Raw genomic sequence first — 24,147 nt, 5'->3', positions numbered from 1 at the left:
AAGGAGGTGAATAGTTTTTCAAATTCTTTTAGAGACACACACATGCCTGAGAATCACTTTCTAATCAATAAATACTGGACTCTCAATCATCTCCACCTCTGTGGGCGACTTTGAGCACTCCATTCTGGGCTTAAAGCGGGAGGTGGGGGTGGGAGAGACTGGTGGGACGGTGAGACGAAGGAAGGTAGGCAGAACTAGGCCAGCAACGAGTATCTGCTGAAGGCCCTGCTCAGTGTGGCCTTGTGACTACCCATCCTAGTGGCTGGAACTGCTGCCATCCTGTCCTTTGTTACAAAACTCACCACGAGGCCAGCAAAGGATGAGGGAGCTGTGAGGATCAGGGGCCTTCAACTCACAACCGAATTATCCCAGGCAACCAGCGCAGTTCAGTTCTGTGTTATGACTGAGAAAGTCAGAGCCTTCTCCTTGTTGTTTCTCCCCCGTTCCCTTTCCATTGCCTTTAACCTACTAGAGTGAATTTGGCACTGCTGTGTTCTGCTGACTTCACTCACACTTGAAAATGAGTGTTGACCACCAAGTACAGAAATGGTAAAAAAAAACTGGTCTGCCAGAGCTGGAGAACCTGGCAGAAAGGGTATTTTCCACTCTTGGAGAGCTGCATGTACATTTTCTCCTCAGGTAGATACGGGGGAACCAAAGATGCTAAGCTTCTCTATCATCACTCTCTCACTTTAAGAAATAATCTCAGACAACACCAAAGTGACACGATTCATTTCTGTGCAGAGCGCCAAATTTTATTGTTTTTTGTTTTTGTTTTTGAGGGGCTTCTCACACTTTGCTGATTTTAATAACCAGCATTTGTGTCCCATGTTTCACATCAGTGTCTGAGCCAGTGTCTACGCGGTTGGCCATTTCTCCGCAGCCAGGACTCTCGATATAGCAGATTGTTCTCAGGTCTCTGAAGCTTGCTCTGCAGGCGCTATTTGCTTAGGTCTTATCTCAGAGTGGTGTCGTTCTACAGGGGCTGTTAGGCCTGGCCTGGCTGCTTTTGGCTCAGTCTATGGAACTGGCTGAAGCTTGGCCCTTCTTGTTCTCCTTTGTCTTCTTGTAGTTATAACTTTTGGGGAGTATTTTTTTCTTGAACACACATGGAGTGGTCTTTTTACCTTCTTATATATCTTCACCACCTGTTAAGGCAACGGTGAGCCCAGAGGTCACTGGTTGGGAGAAGGGTGGGGGGAAAGGGTGAGGGACTAAGGAGGAAGTTTGTGCCAGGCTGGGGCAGGATTATCTCGAGGTGAGGGAAGGGGGCAGAGGGTGTAAATGGGAAAGAAGAGGAGGAGCTTGGGTAGGGTCATCTCACCTTGCCTCTTGATCCAGGCTGAGAGAGGGTCTTCCTTTTCTTCCACCGCTTGGTGCTTGTGGTTTTTGGCTCCCAAGATTGATCAGTCACTTTTGCCATGTTGAAGCCACTCAGTTGTCTGCCTGTCTGCCAGGCCTGCCCTCTGTATATATACCTCTCCCCAGGACAATGAGGAGTCACACCTGTTCTGCTTTATTTGGTCATCAGGACACTCCCGACAGCCAATGGCGGCTCTGGGGAGCTGATACATCATAAAGGACCACTCCTGAGGGGTAGAGGTGCTGGGAGGCCCACATGCCCTGGCTAGAAAAAGTACCCAGTAAAGAGCCATTCCTCACTGACCTGCTACCCCTCTTTCTCTCTCCATGTTCTGGTTGTACACAAGGCAGAGAGGGATGTTTTCTCTAAGTCATTCCCTATGGTTCATTCTACTGACTCCCACCCTTTATCATCACCTAGTATTTGGATATCTTACCTAAAACCAGCAAGATACAGGTAGGGCAGCCTGATCTGAAAAACCTAGGAATTAGGGAATTGGAGGAAAGTGTTTGAGCCATGGTGTCCATCATTGTCAGTCCAAACAGGAAGGCTTTGAAACACAACTCAGGATAAGATGGGTGTGTGTGCATGTGTGTGCACACTAGGGTCACTCATTCCCCCAAAATAAGATTAAAGTTATGAAATACGATTAGGTATCTACCTACATACCTACCTACCTATGTTTATGGGTAATGTATGTGAATACCTTTGGAGAAATTAATCTTCAAAGAATCAGGGATTTTTAACTTCAAATTTTCTGATGGCTGATAAGCAGAGATCAGAAGTAGAAGCTCCCCTCAGACCAGAGCTCACCTTTCTCCCTGTTGGTATCGTCCCCTCTACAAACAGCAATAATGACAAATCTATGGACAGAAAGTAGATTAGTGATTGATTAGGGCTGGCAGGAGAGTAGAGGAAATAGGAGGTGACTGCTAATGGTATGTGACTTCTCTGGTGTGATGAAAATGTTCTGCAATTAGATTGTTGGGATGGTTACACAACTTTGTGAATATGCTAAAAATCACTGAATTGTTAATATGCCAAAAATCTCTATAGAGTATGATTTATATTAAAATACGTCAACCACAATTCTGATTCAAATTAGCTGATAATGCATATTTATCTCTTTCCCCTCAAGAGGCCATAGCACAATGATAATAAAAATTCGTAAAACCACAGTATGAAGAGAATGCTAGAGGTCATACATGTCTGAGAAAGTACATTTCTAGGAGAAGGAAAACTTGTGGAGACGTTAGCTACTGAAACAACAGGGCAGGGAACAGTACAGTAGAGAAAAGCAGAGTGTGGTCGAGGGGACAGCCACACTTTCTGCAGAACCTGGAAGTATCTCAGTATGTGGTAGTTTAGTCACTAAGTCATGTCCTGCTCCTGTGACCCCATGGACTGTAGCCTGCCAAGCTCCTCTGTCCACGGGATTTCTCAGGCAAGAATGCTGGAGTGGGTTGCCATTTCCTTCTCCGGGGGATCTTCCCAACCCAGGGATTGAACCTCTGTCTCCTGCATTGCAGGCAGATTCTTTATCAACTGAACCAGCAGGGAAGCCCAGTGAAAGGATGAGTACCCTAAAACTCAGAAGGATGATCTCGATACTCCTCTACTAGCTATGTAGATGGCTTAGGAATGGGGGAGCGGGAAGGGACTAGGGCAGTAATCTGGTTTTTAATTATTTTGGTTATTATTATTATTCCAGAAGAGGCCTGCCCACCTGGAGCTAGTGTTCCTTTAAGATCCAGGAGAATAAATTGACAGTTTATAGGAACAGACTGAGTTGCCTCATTAAAAAAGCTTTAGTGACTGGCACATCCCAAGACAAAATTTGCCTCCACATGGAAAATTTGGTCTGCTGCATCAAATAAATTTAACTCTTGCTACAGCTTCATTTTCTCTTACAGATTAAGAGGTCCAGGCAGCCATGCCAAATTAAATTAAAATCAACAAAAGAAATCAGCTTTATTTGCCAAGATTCTAGAGGGTAAAACTACATACAAGGGTGGGAATAACATGGGGAAAATGTTTGGTTCGGTTAAGAGAAATAACTTCCTAACAATTAGGGGGAATTCAAAAGTAGAACAGACTCCTCTGGGAGGTAACAAATCTCCATTCATTGAGAACCTATGTGCTGATCAATGTTATATAAAACAACCATTAAGACTAATAGCTACACTCAAGGTTCTTTTCAGTATACGCTGGGGAAGAGAGAGTTTTGTCTTAATGTCCTTCTGAGTTCTCTACCAAGCAATCACTCTTTAGCTTCCCAAAGACTTCCCTGTGAGTACCTACTCAACTCACCCCCTAGAACTGGAGGTAGAGTCCTCACAATAGAAGCTATCCCCTCACAATCACGCCAGAGGAGGTATGAGAGAGGCAAGCCTTCTTAAAAAAAAAGTTTTTTTTTTTAGTTTAAGTTGAATGGTTTTATTGAGCATATTTAAAAAAAATTTTTCCCCTCATTTGTGCTTCTGTACATGTGGTAAAATGTCTTCAAAAGGGATATTCACTGGGAGTCAGTTGCTATACTGTAGTACATAACCAGCATGTTTCTCTGCCTTTTTTCTCCATGGTATTGACTTTTTTTATATGACCAAGTCTACTATCTTGTAGAATAATCTGTATTTTTCATTTTCTTTGTGACTTCATTTAAGATAGTCACTTCCTCAATAATACAAAGACCTAGGAGAAACTCTGAAATTACTTTCCTCAAGGGCTTGATTAAATTCTCAAAAGGTTAATTTCTTTCCAGGCTTGGTCTGGGGGTTGAGGGGCTATGGTAGTTCTAGGGATAAAAAGAGAAATCAGATACATTTCCTTTGCTAAGATGCTGAAGAAACAAGATTGGCCCACTGGCCTGGCCCTAACATACAGTTAGTGATTTCTGTGGTCTACTTTCTCCACCTCTGCTGCACTCATGAATCTGGGTTTCCCTTCTTCCATTTTTAATCCCCAGCAAACAATTCCTCACATGGCTGTGAGTGAGGCTTTATGAAATCAGATCCCCCATTTTTTTTTTTAAACAGGGTTTGTGAGGTCTAGTCCTTTACCTACTTTTTGAACTTCAGCTGTCCTCATTACATCCTATATACAGATATTTATTTATAGGTATACAGATATTTATTCATTCACACACAAGTATTTCTGCAGTGCCTATTATTTAATTTTAAACACATTATTCTATATTATTTTTTTAAAAATTTATTGTCTTTGTTGCTGCACTTGGGCTTTCTCTAGTGGTGAGTGGAGGCTCCTCTGTTGCAGTGTGCAGCCTTCTCACTGCAGGGGCTCTTCTTGTGGCAGAGCACAGGCTGTAGGCATGTGGGCTCCGCAGCTGTGCTGTGTGGGCTCTAGGGTGTGTGGGCTTCCGTAGCTGAGGCACACAGGCTCAGTAGCTGTGGTGCTCGGGGTTAGCTGCTTCGTGCTATGTGGAATCTTCTCAGACCCGGGACTGAATTCATGTCCCCTGCACTGGCAGGCAGATTCTTAACCCACTGCGACACCAGAGAAGTCCTAAAACACAGTTTTAGACAAAAGAGAAAGATCTTTTCCTCATAGAACTTAATGTCTTTTGTTGCTTGAACAAGCCCAGCTCCCTCCTGAGCCCATCTCAAGGGCCTTTGCCCAAGCTCTTCCCTGCCTAGAATGCTTTTCTTTTCACTTCCTGTTCCTTTTCTGACTGTTCTATTTAAAGTAGTTTCTCTACTTGTGCAGTGGAACTCCATTTGTTTCTTTCATAGCTTATACCAGGGAGTGTGTGTGTGTGTGTGTGTGTGCATACAGAGGTTTCTTTGTGTGTAATACATCTGTTTTGTAAAGCTGGATCATGTTCACTTAGTTCACCAGGCAGAAGAGCCTGGCGGGTACAGTCCGTGGGATAGCAAAAGAGTCGGACATGACTTAGCGACTAAATAACAAATACACTTAAAACTTTTCATAATGACTGTTAGCATATCATAGGGGTTCAATAAGCACTAGCTAAAAGAATAAATTGTGATTTATGTGTTATCAGATTGACCACCTGACATCTTGATCTTAAAAACATTAGTCGTCTAATGCTATGAATGTAAAAACTGTAATTCTGAGTCTCCAATGCTATCCCCTTTCTATACGGTGCTAATTTTTATAACAAGGTAAGCATATAAAAAGTATACATAGTTTCAAATATTTACCAGCTTACAGCAATATGATTATAAGTCATGGGTGAGGGAAAAAATAACCAGATACTCAACTGGACAAACAGGTTTTTGAGTCCAAAGGTAGCAAAGGTGTAGTCAAATGAATAGAGAGCAAAACCAAAAACTGTTAAAAGAACTGGGGTAAACGCAGAGAAAGGGAAGTCTCTTAATGAGAACAGAGGACATTATATCCTTGACCAAGTAGATACAGGTTGCAGACTGCTGTGCTGGTCACAAACCAGGGGACCACATTAGAGACAATAGATATATTCTTATATTCCAATTACCCTGTGGGAAAGCAACTTCAGGTATAGGCCCTATGATCATAGATAGGTCAGTAGCGTATTTTTTTATTCCTATCACGTAAATTCCTTTTCATTCTTCTAACATTACACAGTGAATATAAAACATACATTCACAAAATACAGAACTTCCAGGCTAGATATAAGAATCAAAGATTTAAAACATCAAAAGTCACGCTACCCTGGTGGTCCAGCGGTTAAGCATTCACTTTGCAATGCAAGGAACATTGGTTCAATCCCTGGCCCAGGAAGATCCCACATGCCAGGAAGCAATTAAGTCCCTGCGTTACAACTACTGAGCCAGCAGCGTTCTAGAGCCTGAGCCGCAACTACTGAAGCCTGTGGCTTAGAGCCCGTGCTTCCCTACAGAAGTCACCACAGTAAGTTCGCACACCACAAAAAGAGTAGACCCTGCTCCTAGTGACTAGAGAAAACTCGATAAAACTATGCAGCAACAAAGATCCACCACACCCCTCCAATCTTAAAACAAAACCAAAAAAAGGTCTATAAAGTATTCTTTGATGGAGTGAACTGCATAATTATTGTATAATGGGCTTCCACATAATAATTCATTTGAAGAAAGAATTCTTTTAGAAAGTCTGAAAACTACTTGTCTAAAGGACAGAAAAACTATTACAATGATACAGATTTTTTTTAAAAAGTAGCATTTCAAAGTGCTACTATTGATTTGCATAAATAAGGCCAAAAATTATCAAATATTCCATGTCCCATAAAGATCTAAAATGCCCAAAATAAAATATACATATCTACTTTGTACTGACATATTCATTAATCAATGTATTGCTGACTTTTGGATCTTGCTGACATATAAACAGGCTTCAAATGCGTAATTTGAATTTAGGGTATCATTCCTGACCTTAAAAACTGTTTTGGAACCTCAGGCAAGTGACTAACATATGTCATATATAAAAAGGACTGGTTGTCCTTAATACTTGAAGATTATGTAGCTATAATAAGGCATGTTTTACCTGCATTACTCCTTGCAATTATGATATAGTGTTAAACTCTTCACAGCTATGACTTCTTTTGGTAGGATCCTGTTTCTGATTTTAGTTCTACTTCTGCCTAATGGGATTAAATACTTTCCTTAAATATATTTTTTTCCCCTAAAACTGCTGCAAAATTATCACCGTATCTATTTTGAGCTACAGGTTAAGTATTTCCTAATTCCTTCTGCCTTTAACATAAACTATACCAATCCCAGGGACAGGGGAGCCTGGTGGGCTGCCGTCTCTGGGGTTGCCCAGAGTCGGACACGACTGAAGCGACTTAGCAGCAGCAGCAGCAGCATACCAAACACAAATGAAAAAAAGTTATTTGTAAAGTTTAATGTTTTAAAGAAGTAAAGTACTGGAAGTCAATAAATCAATTCAACATAAGTAAATTATTGAATCCTGAGACTGAATAATTATAGGACATAAATAATTTGAAATCTTAAAATATAAACCAACTCTTCTATTGCTTTTCATAATCTAATCAAGGCCTCTAAACCTTTTTTAAATAAATTTTTATTGGAGTATAGTTTCACAAAGTGTTAGTTTCTGCTGTACAGGAAAGTGAATCAGCTACATGTATATCTGCCCTTATTGGGATTTCCTTCCCATTTAGGGTACCACGGAGAATACTGAGAAAGCTCTATATAATAAGTTATCATTAGTTACCTGTTTTATACGCAGTAGTGTATAGAGCCTCTAAACTTTCTGATCACATAGCGTGTACTCATTTTCTAGGGTTGCTGTAACGAAGTGAATTAGGGGCCCACTCTACTGTAATATGGAGGCTTCCCTTGGTAGCTCATGTGGTAAAGAATCTGCCGGCAAAGCAGGAGACTCGGGTTCAGTCCCTGGGTAGGGAAGATTCCCTGGAGAAGGCAACAGCTATCCACATTAGTATTCTTGCCTGGAGAATTCCATGGACAGAGAGGTGTGACTGGCTACAGTCCATGGGGTCGCAAAGTCGCACGACTGAGTGACTGACACTAATATGACCTCATCTTGACCAGTTACATCAGTAATGACTCTATTTTCAATTGAGGTCACATTCTGAAATACTAGAGGTTAGGATTTCAACATAAATTCTGTATGTGTGTGGGGAGGGGGACACAATTCAGCCTCTAACACACCGTAATACATATATATTTATTTATTTAGAAATTATTTACATTCAGTACTGCAGTAAGAATTATATACACTGTAGTCCTTATACAATTAGAAAATTTGAGAAGACAAGACAGGTAAAATATAGATATAAATAGTATTTCCTTTATGAACCCTAATATGTGGTGTTGCACATTCTGTGGATTATACACAGTTCACCAATTTCAAGGACAGCATCATCTCTTTGGCTTGGTACCTCCTACCTTCTAACATCTTCCCTCTGCTTACTTAGCCTGCCTCTTCTGTCACCTACCACATACCTGGCATTCCAACCAATCTGAAGTATTTGCATGAGCTAGACCCTTTCTCTAGAGGTTCAACAACTCTGCACAGGCTTTCCTATTGTTAAATGTGCTCATTCTCTTCACTTCACATGAACACACAGTGAACTCCCAGTCATTTTCTGAAATTCAGCTCAAATGTCATCTCTGGAAAGCTTTCACAGACTGTTCTGGACAGCACAAAGCACTTTTTCAGGGCACATTGTTCATATCTCTATTATTGTAAATTTCTATTTAATATACATGTAACACACACATATATTTAGATTGAACTGATATTTGAACATTTTGACCTAAAAAAGATGCAATTTCATGTGGTTCAACTTAATACTTGACAACAAATCCACTGAGAGTATGGACTGTATTTTTCATTTTTATATTTCCAGTGACTATAATGGAGTTTGACAAAAGCATATATATCCTTAGTACATGCTTCTCGAAATTAAGGAAAGGCTTACACACCCCTTCCATTTTCAGATTTTTCTATTCAAGAATGGGTAGATATTGACTTGATCCTATATGAGTTTCATTGGCTTTATTTAGTTAATAGTATTTTCAGTTACTTTCCCTTGCTTTTGTATCTCTGTATATGCAGAAATCTCTTCAAGAGAAACACTTTTTTTTTAAAAAAAGAAGCAGCTATATAAGTTTTGTTTGAAGCCAATATAAAAACATTTCACAACTTTACTGTTTTACTTTCAAAATACTTTTATGCTTTTGAAAAAAACATAATCATAAAAAAGGAATATAAACAGGAGAGCTAAATAAAGATATTAGTTATATAAAGTGTGGTATTTTAAATTCCAACAATATTTTAGTAAGAGCTAATATAAATCTAATTTCAGAATATCAAAATTTTCATATTATTTGGTTTGTAGAAAAGCTGTGATAACTGAAATAGCATTTAAGTATTACATGGAGAGTTAAAAGGCAAGGTATGGAGAAGTGTTCAGCTAGAGTTAGGAAGCAAGACGTGGTGAAGCCTGGGAGAAATTAGCAGGAAGTGAGACAGAGATAAACATTTTCCATGCTTCCTCATTAAGCACTTAAGTTAACAAAATGCATGCAGTGAGTCTTCAGCATGCCAAGGCAGTCAAGGGCAACACAGTTCAGAGAGTCTGGCTCTCATCCACTGTAGAGACTCTTCTCCTTTTATGGCACTTCATGTTTCTTATACTCAAATTACAAAACACTTGTTGCAAAGAAAACCACATTAAACATGTCATTATTTCATGTCTTCTTCTAAGTGCTCTTTGCTCAGCCTCAAGTCTTTTTCCATCTTTTTGCCTTCTAATTTTTAAAAATTCAGCTCAAATATCATCATCTCTGGGATTTTCTCCCTCACTCCTCCAGCTAGAGTTGATGATCTGTCTTCTGCATTTTCACTGTATCCAGTGCATGCCATCATTGCATTATTTTAACCACAGTGTGATAATTTAAATGTTGACATTTATCTTCTCAATTATATTATCACACAGTTCTGGGTACACTAGATACTTACTGCCATTTGTTACACAAATAAATTAGTAAGAAATGAAGTGAGAGTCTGGAATAACAAGGCACTGATGAAAAGCTTATTTGGAAACAGAAATTGTGACTACAGAGTGAAGTCCACCTTGTCTATTGCTATATTCCTAGCATTTAAGTCTACTGCTTGGTACCATGTGGGTGCTTTGGAGGTTCTAGCAGGGGAGTGTAACTACTCATATACCCCTGACCAAAGAATGGTCTTCCTGACTAGGGAAGGTGGTCCTCTTTGACTGAGTGTGCAGCTTTGGGAGGGACACACACGGAGAGGTGAAGTAGGAAGTGGACACTTGCCGAGCTAGTCAGATCAGCTGAAACAACCTCGGCAATTAAAGGAGTGACAGATGTTGCAGCCAGATTGCCTTCAGAGCCTGTAAGTATTCACTAACTAAATACTTAAAACACATGGAAAATAAGAAAGAGCAGACTATCTAATAATGGAAGATAAACTGAAGAAGGGCATCTATAAACAAGTAGTAAGAGAAGTATCTCTAGTTTAAGAGGTAGTTATATCAAGGAATAAAGAAGCTGTAAAAAAAAAAAAAGCTGTAAAAAATAATAAGATAGATCATTGATTAGCAAAATTTTCACAAAAAAGTTACTAAATATACACAGGAACTGGGGGAAGAGTCAATATAAGTTCATGTAAATATGATTTATGTTTTCAATTAGAGTGGTCAAAGACATTAGCATGCCCACATAAATAACAGTTCTTTACATCTGCAAAAAATTCTGTATCTTTTGCCACTAATGTATTTATGTTTTCCTGCTTAATGCCTCTATTTTGGGCATCAAAATGGCACTTAATCTCCAAATGGAGTTAGTTGTTCATTTACAAGCATACCATACCACTCGTGTCCAACCCTTTGCGATCCCAGGGACTGCAGCCTGCCAGGCTCCTCTGTCCATGGAATTCTCTAGGCATGAATACTGAAATGGGTAGCCATTCCCTTCTCCAGGGGATCTTCCCAACCCAGGGATCGAATCCAGGTTTCCCACATTGCAGGCTGATTCTTTACTATCTGAACCACCAGGGAAGCCCATGACAGCATACCTGTACTTTATACTGCTGCTGCATTATTTTAGGCTTGCTTTCCTATGATATACTGAAGCACTTAACTTAGTATCATCATCAAACAATATTTAAGAGGATCTGTGTACCTCTAATATTGATCCCCATGTACTGACAGTCCACTGTGAAGAAACAGAAATCACTGAATGTCTGTATCACTCACACTTTTCATATATCAAGGTAATGGGCAAGCTACGCTGGTAGTTTGTAAACTCAGATGGCAAGATAAAGACTACAGGACGAACTCAACCCAAGGTTACAAGAATTATACAAGGAGAGCTTACCCTCTTTGCTTGGCACTTGGACTTGTCCATCTATGCTGGCAAGGTTTCATGCCTTGGTATTCAAGGTTTCCAGGTACCTGATTTGTACCTTCTTTTTCTGTCCTCCTTCACTAACACCCAGTGACATTATTTTACAACTTAGTGTTTTCTACTCATTGGAATCAAATATAGGGATTAAACACGAGAAAGACTAGGATCAAAAATAGCAATTATAATAGACTTAATTAGAGCTTGTGTTGGATTTAAAAGTTAACTTTAAAGTGGGCATTTTATGGTTTTTTTAATTTTTAGTTTAGCTGTTTCAGTTATGCATCTATTTTTCAATCTAATGGTATACAGAAGCAAGAGTTCATCTGACGGGAATCAAGAAAAGCCAGCAGTGGTGGCATCTGAGGCAAGATACATGTTGCTTCATGGCTCTGTTCATTAAATATTCAGAAAAGCTTTTCAAATTAGAATCTGTGAAACTAAAAAGTAAGATCACTTTATGGCAGTCAAAGTTTTGCAATTTTCTAGCTCTACTGACATACGCACAAAACTGCTCTTCCGTGGGTCATCTCTTCTGGGAATCTGTTAGACCTGCTTCAGGATGTTCAGGTTACCCGGACTTTGCTACTGAATCATAAAGTGTCTTGAGAGTTCAAGCCACTGTTTTTATAGATCTGTTTGTCCACACCCTCTCCCACTCTCACTCCTTCTCCTAAAAATATTCTTGGCCTCGTATGAGATAAAAGCACTTGTGTCTACCAGCAACCAAAGAAACACTGCATCTTTTCTGAATGTGTTATTTCCTAAACATAAGTAACCGAAATTTCTAAAATGGTATGATCAATGTTTAGGTTTAAAAGACTTTTTTAAAAGATGTTTTAAGACTTCTGTTTCCTCTTACAAGATAGCACACATTAGAAAATTAGTTCAGTGTCAGAATAAATATAGAATCCAGTTCAGTTTTGAAAAACACCTTGTAAGGATTTTCAAAACACAGGCTGACATGAAACGTGTACAAACATGAGGCTTACACAAGACACTAAGTAAACATCATCCCCCTACCTACAGTGATGGTCTCAAAGTGTGGCTGAAACTTATGAAGCAGAGCATACTTACTTTGGAGGTAAAGTTTCCCTGTTCAAGAACAAAGCAAAGGATAAGTGGCAAAGGACTCATGAATTGGATACAGGGTTGGATTTCCAATCTAGAAATTCTATGAGTTTATCACCTTTACACCTCTTTGCCACACTTAGGTTTCAAGGTTATAATATATACCTTATGCTTTACCCACCAATTCTTAGCTAAAAAGTTCCCTCTTTTCAGAAAACTGACTAGTACTACAAAACTTATGCTTTTCTTTTCAGAGATTTACAACACTGAGTAAGGCTCCTGTCATACATTTTACAGGCTTCCCATCCTTTTCCTAAAAATAAGCATCAAAATGATCTGATGTCTTTCCAACAAGAATTCTGGCAGCAAAATTAATCTCCCAAGAGACGTTATGGATGGTTTTCAGTTACTCTATTTGGCCCCTTTTATTCTACATTTTATTCTACATTCTCCCTGCTTGGTGGTTGCTGCTGGCTCTCCCAACGAAGCCTTTAAACAGAGGGCACTCTCTCATCTACAATTATCAGCTTCCCCCAAACTTAAGAACATACTCAAACTGGAAAGACCATGATTGGGCAAGCAGTTAAGCCACATTTGTTGTAAAGTGATATTAATGGTTAAGAGTTCAACTCGCCTACAATGTAGAGTAAGTAAAATATGGGCTGAAAGTTTTACATTTTGATAGTTGAGGGTCTTTCTTTTTCCTCATATCCAAGTTTCAGGCAGGAGAGAAAGGGGGAAGGGCAAAGAGGCTAAATGCCCTCTCCTCCTCTTAAATAGCTATCCTGAAAGCCTTGCCCAGACTTCCCAGGATACTCACTGTATCCCTAGGAATAAGGAAGGTTGGGCAGTCTAAGCTTTTTTTGTTTTCAAACTAGGCACATTGCACCTGAATGAAATAAAGTTAGGGTAGTAAGGAAAAAAGGGGAACAAATATTAGCCATCTCTACTACAGACATACTGAATTTGAGGTGCTTTTGACATACCTGTGGAAGATGCTAAAGTGGTTAGGTCACAAACACAAGAGGACCAGGAGGTTTACAGATATACACTGGGGAGCTGTTACTATAAAAATAATTTATTGACATTATGGCCATTTTTGTCCCTTGGACTGCAAGGAGATCAGACCAGTCAATCCTAAAGGAAATCAACCCTGAATAGTCATTGGAAGGACTGATACTGAAGCTGAAGCTCCAATACTTTGGCCACCTGATGCAAAGAGCTCACTTATTAGAAAAGACCAGGATGCTGGGAAACACTGAAGGCAGGAGGAGAAGGGGATGACAGAGGACGAGATGGTTTGATAGCATCACTGACTCAATGGACCTGAGTTTGAGCAAGCTCCAGGAGATGGCGAAGGACAGGGAAGCCTGGCATGCTCCAGTTCATGGGGTCTCAAAGAGTCAGACACAACTGAGTGACTAAACAACAATAAGGAAGAGGAATAATGTGAGGGAAAAAAAGACCCTTAAATTGAAACTTGAGAGTCTCTAGAGGAGGCACCTATAAACTATCATGAGAAGGAGCTGATATAATGAGCCTGAACTGTTCTTGAGATACACAAGTGAATAGAGGCAGTTCAATTCGAATGAAACTAAGATCATGGCATCCGGTCCCATCACTTCATGGGAAACAGATGGGGAAACAGTGGAAACAGTGACAGACTTTATTTTTGGGGGCTCCAAAATCACTGCAGATGGTGACTGCAGCCATGAAATTAAAAGACGCTTACTCCTTGGAAGAAAAGATATGACCAACCTAGATACCATATTAAAAAGCAGAGACATTACTTTGCTAACAAAGGTCCGTCTAGTCAAAGCTACGGTTTTTCCAGTGGTCATGTATAGATGTAAGAGTTGGACTATTAAGAAAGTTGAGTGCAGAAGAATTGATATTTTTGAACTGTGGTGTTGGAGAAGACTCTTGAGAGTGCAAGGAAATCCAACCAGTCCATCCTAAAGGAAATCAATCCTGAATGTTCACTGAAGGACTGATGTTGAAGCTGAAACTCCAATACTTTGGCCACCTGATGCGAAGAACTGATTCATTTAAAAAGACCCTGATGCTGGGAAAGACTGAAGGCGGGATGACAAGGGGAAAACAGAGGATGAGATGGTTGGATGGCATCACCGACTCAATGGACATGAGTCTGAGTAAACTCTGGGAGTTGGTCATAGGGAGGCCTGGTGTGCTGCAGTCCTTGGGGTCGCAAAGAGTTGGACATGATTGAGTTACTGAACTGAATTTGAATGATAATTCTCTCCTGATGTGCCTATATCCATCTTCTATTTATTAAAAAATTTTATTTTGGATACTATGAAAGTAAAAGTAGTGAAAGTGTTAGTCACTCAATCATATCTGAGACCCCACAAGACTACAGCCCTCCAGGCTCCTCTGTCCATGGAATTCTCTAGGCAAGAATACTGGAGTAGGTAGCCATTCCCTTTTCAAGGGGATCTTCCCAACCGAGTGATTGAACCCAGGTCTCCTGCAGTGCAGGAAAATTCTTTACCATCTAAGCCACAAGGGTGTTATAAACTATACAGCTAAACAAATGCTGTTAGGGTATTTTAACTTTTTCATGTAATCCAATCTCATAATAATTGTCTTTTATTTTTTAAAGTTATTTTAATTATTTATATATGCAACAACTCTACTTATAATATATGGTATATCTCAACCCTGGGACCTCGAATAGGTTCTTTTCTACTTCTTAAATTTAAGAAAGATTATAATCAGGGTAAGGGAAAGGATTTACATAATCATCACAAAGCCTAGTGCTGATGCATGCCTGAGAAATTAATAGTGAATCTGTGGTTCAATGTGTTCTCTTGTCATATATTTATATGGATGCAAACTTGATAACAATCTTATTTGTCAACAGAAAAGGCAATAATGTAATGTTATACAACTTAACAAGTTTCCTGTTCTGTAATTAATTCCAATAGTCCTTTTAACAGGTTAGGTGTGGATGGATGCAATGCTTGTCAATAGTTTTTTTTTTTTTACTTCAGTAGTATAACAGAAGGCTTTCAGATGAATACAAAGAAACTGGTCTTAGATATAATGTTTTGTTCCAGTTCAAAAAACTTTTTGAATTTGACAATCTTTATCTTTTAACTAGATAATTTCATCTATTATATTATTTGTTGATGCTTATAAATTGGGATTTACTTCTAAAAAAAAACAAAACAAAAAAAACAAAAAACTTTTTGAAATTTATTCAGAGTTGCTTAACTGCCAAGATTCTGAAGATAGTTACGGAAGGATCAAAATTGACCCTCTTAGTCCTATTTACTACTCTACTATCCAAATAGACCTTTTCTCCTAAAAGACAAAACTATGTCAGTATTTTTCTTAGAGTCCTGACCTTCCTTATATGAGGTAAACATCCATAAAATCTCACGGTATAAACTTGGCATTGTTTGACCTATTCAGATCTGCAGCTAGAGCTATTCTGCACTTTTGGAAATGAGTTATAGAAAGGTATTCTGAGTTGTATAAACTTGCAATGCATCAGTGTGCTAACACATTGAGAAAGAGTGAAACATTTACTAAGAAAGTTACTATGACTGAAATGTACATGTAGGTATAATCAGATTCATCAGAAAGCTAAATTTTTTACTTCTTTGTGTACATACCATTGCATCATCACAGAACTATTCTATCAGTTCCTGGTGAACAACTAAGTTGGTTAATCAAAATTCAGGCTGAGTCATTAATTGATTTATCCATTCAATAAACATTTGGTGAGTGTCTAATGCATACAAGGCATTTTGCTAGAGCCACAACACAGAGTACTAATCACTATATGATCATGATATTGCTAAATGGCAGAGATACACTGGTGAATAAAAGTAAGTAAGAAAGACATGGTCCTTGCCCCCAGAGAGCTTACTGTTTACTGAAGGAGACGGATGATAAAAAGGTAACAACTGTAAAATGTTATAATCTGTGATAGAAAGAAAGAGAATGCAATGTCAGAAAATAATGAACAGAGGAAGGCCTGTCATGACATCTGAAAGAAGAGAGTAGGGGTGGGAGGGAGGAAGCATTCCAGGCAAGGAAACAGCCTGGGCCAAGGGACTGAAGCAGGACTGGGAATGATTAGGGATCAGAGAGAAAGTCGTGTGACTGATGTAGCAGGAGCAAAGGTGAGTGTGGAAGAGACGTTTACCCTTTCACATGGTATAAAGGTACAAATCAACATCCTAAAGCCAAGAGTCAGCAAACTATATATTGCAGGTCAAATCTATCCTGCCTGTTTTTATAGTTTTACTGGAACACTGCCCTGCCCATTCATTTATATATTGCCTATGGTGCTTTTGTGCAACAAGCAGTAGTTGCTACAGAGACATGCAGTATGCAAAGCCTGAAATATTTACTCTCTGGCACTTTATGGAACAAGTCTACTGCCTCCTGTACTAAGTGTGGAGTAAATTACAACTGACAATATGAAAGTTGAAAAAGTCAGGCTTTCCTAAAGCATAGAACCACTCTTTATATGCTGATTCACATAAGAAAAACACATAAAGATGAGCAGGTTAATGTTATAGAGGTAGGGCTTTAAGATTTCCATTCCAGAAGGGTAGAAGAGATGTCTTTAAGATTAATACAGGGTTTCATAAAGCACAAGGACCTTTTATCCAAGCGGGTCAAGAACCTGGACAAGGCCTGAGGATAGTATACCTGCAAAGTAAAAATGCAGTTAGGCTCAGGAGTACTGGAGGACATTATATAAAGAAAAAATCAGATTCTAGGAAAACACTAAGCACTGCTAACATATATTTATTACAGCTAGAAGTTTGCATGTATTTCTTTGCATGCATATGTGCTCAGTCACTTCAGTTGTATCCTCTTTGTGATTCCCTGAACTACAGCCCGCCAGGCTCCTCTGTCCATGGGATTCTCCAGGCAAGTATACTGGAGTAGGTTGCCTGCCATGCTCTTCTCCATGGGATTGTCCCGACCCGGGCTCGAACCCACAGCTCCAGCATCTCCTTCATTACAGGCAGATTCTTTACCCACCGAGCCACCTGAGAAGCCCATTTATTTGCTTAGCATCTATCATTTTTAGCAACTGACAAAGGTAGGGCTGTGAGTTAAAAAATGAATAAAACTCTTCAGTTCAGTCGATCAGTCATGTCCGACTCTTTGTGACCCCATGAACAGCAGCACGCCAGGCCTCCCTGTTCATCACCAACTCCCGGAGTTCACTCAAACTCACGTCCATCAAGTCAGTGATGCCATCCAGCCATCTGATCCTCTGTTGTCCCCTTTTCCTCCTGCCCCCAATCCCTCCCAGCATCAGAGTCTTTTCCAATGAGTCAACTCTTCGCATGAGGTGGCCAAAGTACTGGAGTTTCAGCTTTAGCTTCATTCCATCCAAAGAAATCCAAGGGCTGATATGCTTTAGAATGGACTGGTTGATCTCCTTGCAGTCCAAGGCACTCTCAAGAGTCTTCTCCAACACCACAGTTCAAAAGCATCAATTCTTCGGCGCTCAGCTTTCTTCACAGTCCAACTCTCACATCCATACATGACCACTGGAAAAACCACAGCCTTGACTAAACGGACCTTTGTTGACAAAGTAATGTCTCGGCTTTTTAATATGCTATCTAGGTTGGTCATAACTTTCCTTCCAAGGAATAAGTGTCTTTTAATTTCATGGCTGCAATCACCATCTGCAGTGATTTTGGAGCCCAAAAAGATAAAGTCTGACACTGTTTCCACTGTTTCCCCATCTATTTCCCATGAAGTTTTGGGACCAGAGGCCATGATCTTCGTTTTCTGAATGTTGAGCTTTAAGCCAACTTTTTCACTCTCCTCTTTCACTTTCATCAAGAGGCTTTTTAGTTCCTCTTCACTTTCTGGCATAAGGGTGGTGTCATCTGCATATCTGAGGTTATTGATATTTCTCCCGGCAATCTTGATTCCAGCTTGTGCTTCTTCCAGCCCAGTGTTTCTCATGATGTACTCTGCATAGAAGTTAAATAAGCAGTGTGACAATATACAGCCTTGACATACTCCTTTTCCTATTTGGAACCAAGCTACCTTAACCAAAGCAACTCACTTTTTTTTAGGTCAGAAGTCAGACGAAGTTATCTGACCCACAGATATGTTTACCTTGTCTTGGGTAGTTTCTTAGGATACCTCATAATAAAAAAAAAAAAATTAAGGGACTTTCCTGGTGGTCCAGTGGTAGATTCTGTGCTCCCAACACAGGGAGTGCAGGTTTGATCCCTGGTTGAGGAACTAATATCCTACATGCTGCATGGTGTGGCCAAAAATATATATAAATGAATAAAAATAAATGCACACTCCCATTCATTAAAACATTTTGAAAAAAATCTAGATATTTAGCAAGTAGGCTTGCTTCATTTCTATATTGCTACAATCAGCAATGTACCTTGTAGATATAGATAAGGCATATAATTCTCAGTTTCCAGTCTTCACTACTTCCTATTATATTACATTCAGCCTGCCTTATTATTTTTTTAACCTATCAAGAACATTTGTCTGTAATCTCTGGTCCTCATCTTTTCATAAAGATCATAAATCTGTTCTTTATATAATTCTTTTCAACATTTATTTTCTAACCATGTCCCAGATACTATGCATACAAATACAAATAACACATCATCCCTGCCCTTGAGGAGCTCTCAGGCTAGAAGCTGAGACCAATGCGTTAAATGATCCTAGGCAGAATGATGACAGCACAAAGGAACAATCAACTCTACTCCGGCAGGTCAGGAAGCACAGTACTAGGGAGATGCTTGGACCCAACCTTGGAGGGGTATTCCAGGCAGATAGACAGAGCAACAAGGAATGCTACTCTTTTGGCAATTACGCATAGTTCAGAATAGATCAGTCAGTGGAAAGATGCAGGAGGGTGAGAGCGATAGGAGTGCTAAGGTTATATCAAGGATGGCTTGTATTTACACTAGGAAGAGTGACTTTTATCCCATATGCCAAAAGGAATTAGTGAAGAGACTGTGGCATAATCAGGTTTATGTTTCAGAAATATAATTTTGGAAGCAGCATGGAGGACAGTTTCTAATGGAAGACTTCCAGTTAGGAAGGTATCAATGACAAAATCCAAACTGGTTTGAGGCCTGAAGGCAAGAGGCAGCAATAGGAATGGAAAAGAGAAACTGGCTAGAGACAGTGGCTGACTAATGAGGAAGATGAAGGGGGGAAAATGTCAATAAAGACTACTCGCAAGCTTGTACTTGAATGATGAGGTGTATAAAAAAAAATGCAGGAGAATTAATGCATGGGAGGATGAAAATGGGTGGTATAAAATCTGAGGTGTAAGTGGCTACAAATGTGGCGATACCCATTTGGCATCTGGATAAGAGTCAGGAATCATGTGGAAGGCCAAGGCAGGAGACAAAGACTAGGAAACTGTCAGCATTTATGATAAATCAGAAGACACCAAGATGCATACTATCATAGAGGGGTGTGTAGAGTTAGATAAAGAGCAACTACATATTCCTAAGAATCCCCAACACTTACATGGAAGAGAGGGAGCAATGCTTAGCAGAGAAGCAGGTAGATGTGGGGCAGGGGTAGCAGTATAAAGATGAAGAGAATCAGAGTACCAGGAATTGAGGTGATGGCAAAGGTGTGGTGCAGATTATATACCTAGATTTTAGGCTGGATAGAGAAGAAAATATAGAAAGGATGAATTTGTGTAGGGTTGCCAGATTTACTGGAAACTAAAAAAGAGACATTCAGCTAGATTTGAATTTCAGATAAACAAAGAATACTTTTTCAAGTATACATATCCCAAATATTGTATAATACATACTTATACTAAAAATTTATTCACTGTTTAATTGAATTCAAAATTAACTGGGGGCAGGGGATTAACTGCTTGCTGGATATCTGAAAATTTAACTGAGTGTCCTGTATTTTATCTGGCAATCATAATTAATTGAAAAGGAAACATGTAGAGATGGGAGTTCTCTGAGGTTACAAGGCAAGGGCATATTGTAGAGGACTGAGAAAGCAGAATATTAAAACACTGCAGTTCAGAATTTCAGAGATGGAAGAGTGATGAAAAGGATCAAGAAGGGGTCCATTGGAATTTGTGGCTGAAACAGAATGGAACTGTAAGTCCAAGGAGAAACAGTACATGGTTCATTAGTATGGACACTGACTTCAGTTAAAATGATGGCTGGAGGATAAAGGGGATGAATATGTAGCAAAGTCTTTAATAATTAAAAAATAAAGTAGAATATGGGAGAGATTAAAAATATATATATATAGTCTGTATTCTTGTCTGACACATGACAGCCAAGTGTCAGACAAGAAGATGGAGAAATTGGATAAAGGGAGTATGTTTTCATAGAACTGCTGTTGTAGAGGAGTAAAAGAGATGGGAGAGATATGAGTTAAAAACAACAGGCAGAAAGAAATGGGGATGAGAAGCAAAGGAACAAACAAGTTACTAATCTAGTCCTGACAGGGAGGGAAGGCTTTTCCAAGTAAATGAAGCATAGCTTGAGCTGAGATCCAAAGGATGTGATGTCTTACAGGTATCTCATCTTCATCAGCTGCAAGATCAAAGAGCATCCCACACTTGTCATATTTTCAGTGTTTCCTAGCTCAATGAATGGTTCCACTGTCTGTCAAGTCATGCAGGTTAGAAATATAGGAGGTATTGGTGATATCTGCCTCCATTACATCCATTATCCAAATCATCACATAAGCATCAGGCAAAGAGAAAAGCATTCTATGTAGAGGAAACAACATATGCAATATTCCTAAATTGAAAGATAGTATGGTGCATTCTGGAAATTAAAGACCATTTACTTTGAAATAGAAGAGGAAGGGGCTAGATTATGATGGGTTTTGTAGGTCAATTAAGGATTTTGTTGTTTAAGATCAATGGAAGCCATACACAGGTCTGAAGCAGGAAAGTGACATGTTCAGATTTATGTTTTGAAAAGTGTATTCTGGGTAGAATGGCCAGCAGATTTGAGAAACTTAGAAAAGAAGACGACCAGATAAAAGGCTAGTGCAATTATCCAGGTGAGAGGGGTGGTACTTGAAACAGGGTACCAACACTGGACATGGAGAGAAGTGGATGGTTTCAGTGCTAGTTGCTAGCAACTAGTGCTAGTTGCTGAGACCTGGTGGCTCAGACAATAAAGAATTCAGCTGCAATGCAGGAGACCTGGGTTCAATCCCTGGGTCGGGAAGATACCCTGGAGAAGGGAATGGCTACCTACTCCAGTATTCTTGCCTAGAGGATTCCATGGACAGGGGAGTCTGGCAGGCTATGGTCCATGGGGTCACAAAGAGTTGGACACAACTGAGCAACTAACACTTAATACTTAGTGCTAGTAGAGATTAAGGAGAAGGTGATGGCACCCCACTCCAGTACTCTTGCCTGGAAAATCCCATGGATGGAGGAGCCTGGTGGGCTGCAGTACATGGTGTTGCTAAGAGTCAGACAGGACTGAGTGACTTCACTTTCACTTTTCACTTTCATGCATTGGAGAAGGAAATGGCAACCCACTCCAGTGTTCTTGCCTGGAGAATCCCAGGGACCGGGGAGCCTGGTGGGCTGCTGTCTCTGGGGTTGCACAGAGTCAGACATGACTGAAGTGACTTAGCAGCAGCAGCAGCAGTAGAGATTAAGCCAGTAGGATTTGGTGTTAATTAAGTAGGAATTCTCTCCTAGTTCAATGTTGTTAGGAATTATCTAGTTGTGAGGGAATGACTGATTCCAGGGGAGAGAAGAGATAACTGAGCATGTTTTGTAACAGTACTGCCCTTAGACTTGGGTAAGGACCCTCCTCCTGCTACAAAGGGCAGGGAGTCCATGAGGTCAAGGGGCCATGTCTGCACACCTCTTTCAGAGTGGCTAGATTTGAGGGCAGATGGAATAGCTGATTACCCATCACTATTTGCAGGGGGTTTAGGGAGGGGCAGGCTTCCCTGGTGGCTCAGAGGTTAAAGCATCTGCCTGCAATGATGGAGACCTAGGTTCGATCCCTGGGTCGGGAAGATCCCCTGGAGAAGGAAATGGCAACCCACTCCAGTATTCTTGCCTGGAGAATCCCATGGACGGAGGAGCCTGGTGGGCTACAGTCCACAGGGTCGCAAAGAGTTGGACACGACTGAGTGACTTCACTTAGGGATGTGGACATGGCTTGAACATGTTGAGTGAGGTGGGTGAAGAAGCTTGGAATGGGAAAAGAATAGTGTCAGTCTGAGGACTCTAGAAGTCTGAGAATTCTAAATGTAAACTTGGCCTTCCAGATTATTATTTATGGAGATTTGTGAAGGTAGTAGAATAGAATATATTTTTAACAATAGTTTGATGATTCATAACTTAAATATTTAGACACACGGTCTTTGGGCCTCTGTAACCATACTCAGGCTCTACAAATTTAGGGTAGAACTGATAAGAGAGTTTAACAGTATAAAAGAGTATAGTGCAAGCAGTAACATATTCAGATGACAGTTCACTTTAGCTGGACCCTTTAAGAGATAAGACTTTCCAGACTTTTGCATGGGTATAAATTTCTAGGTGCTATATTAATGTATATAAGAGACCCTTTCCTATTTCTGGAGGGCCAACAGTTATTTTAATTGTAGTGATTTCAATGTGATTTTGAAAAGCTTCTTAAATATCGCAGAAGTTTAGAGTGCAGAAGGGATCTTGGTGGTCCAATAAAATTTTCTCACTTAATAAATAAACCAGAAGTTCTGACAGAAAACGAGCACCCTGACAGAAATCACAAAGCTAGTCAATACCACATCATTTCCAGTCCCATACTCTTTGTCCACTCTTGCACCAATGTCAGTTTTCAGGTAGATATCTACTGCCAGTCAACTCCAAAAGTTTACACTTGCTTTTATTGTTTTGCATTTTTAAAAAGTACAGTAAATACTTTTCATTACTTTAAAAATTCGAGGTACCTCAAAAAAGTCTATAAAGCAATATTAAGTTTTGACTCCAAAATATTCTTAAAACCAACCCCCTTTATCCCTCAAAAGTGAACACAAAATTAAGAATTCCAACTTCATGAACTCACAAGAAGTGGGAATTCTGGAAAGTTACTTTTGTTTTCTACAAAGTTACAGGCAACTTAGGGCACCTTTTGGGATTCAATATATTCTCTGGTCATCTACTCATTTGACTACTTTTATATATATATATATATATATATATTTCTTTGACTTTTGGGTCTCATAATCGTGCTATTCACTTTGGTTGCAATTACTGTAACTCATCTCCTCAAATTCTTTATCTTCTAAGCTACAAATCAAAGCACACACTTACAAAACATCAAACACTCAGAATGCTAACTAAACGCTAAAATACACACAAAATCCTCTTTCTTTTCAAACATCGCTATTGAAGTTTTAAGGGTATCTGAATTATAATAGTTAAAAAAGAAATTTCTCTAGGAGAGTCTTACCTTCAAGCTGGATAGTAATCCGAAACTTCTAGGCTTGCAAGTTATTTCCCTCAAAGCATTAAAGATGATCATAGCAAAACAGTAACGCATCTTGTCAGGACACCAAGCGATCTTTAGCCCCTCCCATCAACCGACTACTGCCTAATAGAAGGAAGGGTTTTAATTTCCGGCAAAATTTTCTCCTCACAGCTGAGAATCTGCGAAATTCGGCTTTTAGAGGGGGAAAAAAGAGGGGAGGGACCAAAAGGACCCCAGGGGAAAAGGAGGGGAAAGCGGTACAAGACAGAGTCGTCGAGGCAGAGACGAGCGAGACCTGGGTTCGGACTGACTCGGTGTCTGGAGTGAAGGTTCCTCTCAGACATTCACTGGGCCCCCGAGTTCACGCGGGCGACAACTCGAAGACCCTCCCCTCACA

At 39.8% G+C, this 24,147-nt stretch overlaps 1 long non-coding RNA gene across 3 annotated transcripts; it reads right to left on the bottom strand.

The window, feature by feature from the left end:
* Window positions 1-729: 729 nt before the first annotated feature.
* Window positions 730-24,086, bottom strand: LOC100848405 (uncharacterized). Of its 3 annotated transcripts, XR_003034330.2 has the most exons (4): window positions 24,046-24,086; window positions 23,733-23,873; window positions 1,325-4,885; window positions 730-1,148 (listed from the first exon to the last, which is right to left on the bottom strand). It is a non-coding gene; the product is annotated as an uncharacterized lncRNA (long non-coding RNA). The 3 variants fall into 3 exon arrangements; XR_003034329.2 differs by having other exon boundaries at window positions 23,733-24,086; XR_234272.5 differs by having other exon boundaries at window positions 1,325-2,226; window positions 23,733-24,086.
* Window positions 24,087-24,147: the final 61 nt, after the last annotated feature.

The sequence above is a fragment of the Bos taurus genome, chromosome 4, assembly GCF_002263795.3.
Source record: "Bos taurus isolate L1 Dominette 01449 registration number 42190680 breed Hereford chromosome 4, ARS-UCD2.0, whole genome shotgun sequence".
In the NCBI taxonomy this organism is placed as follows: Eukaryota; Metazoa; Chordata; class Mammalia; order Artiodactyla; family Bovidae; genus Bos; species Bos taurus.
Note: the sequence above shows the minus strand (reverse complement) of the source record. Positions and strands in the feature narration are given on the sequence as shown.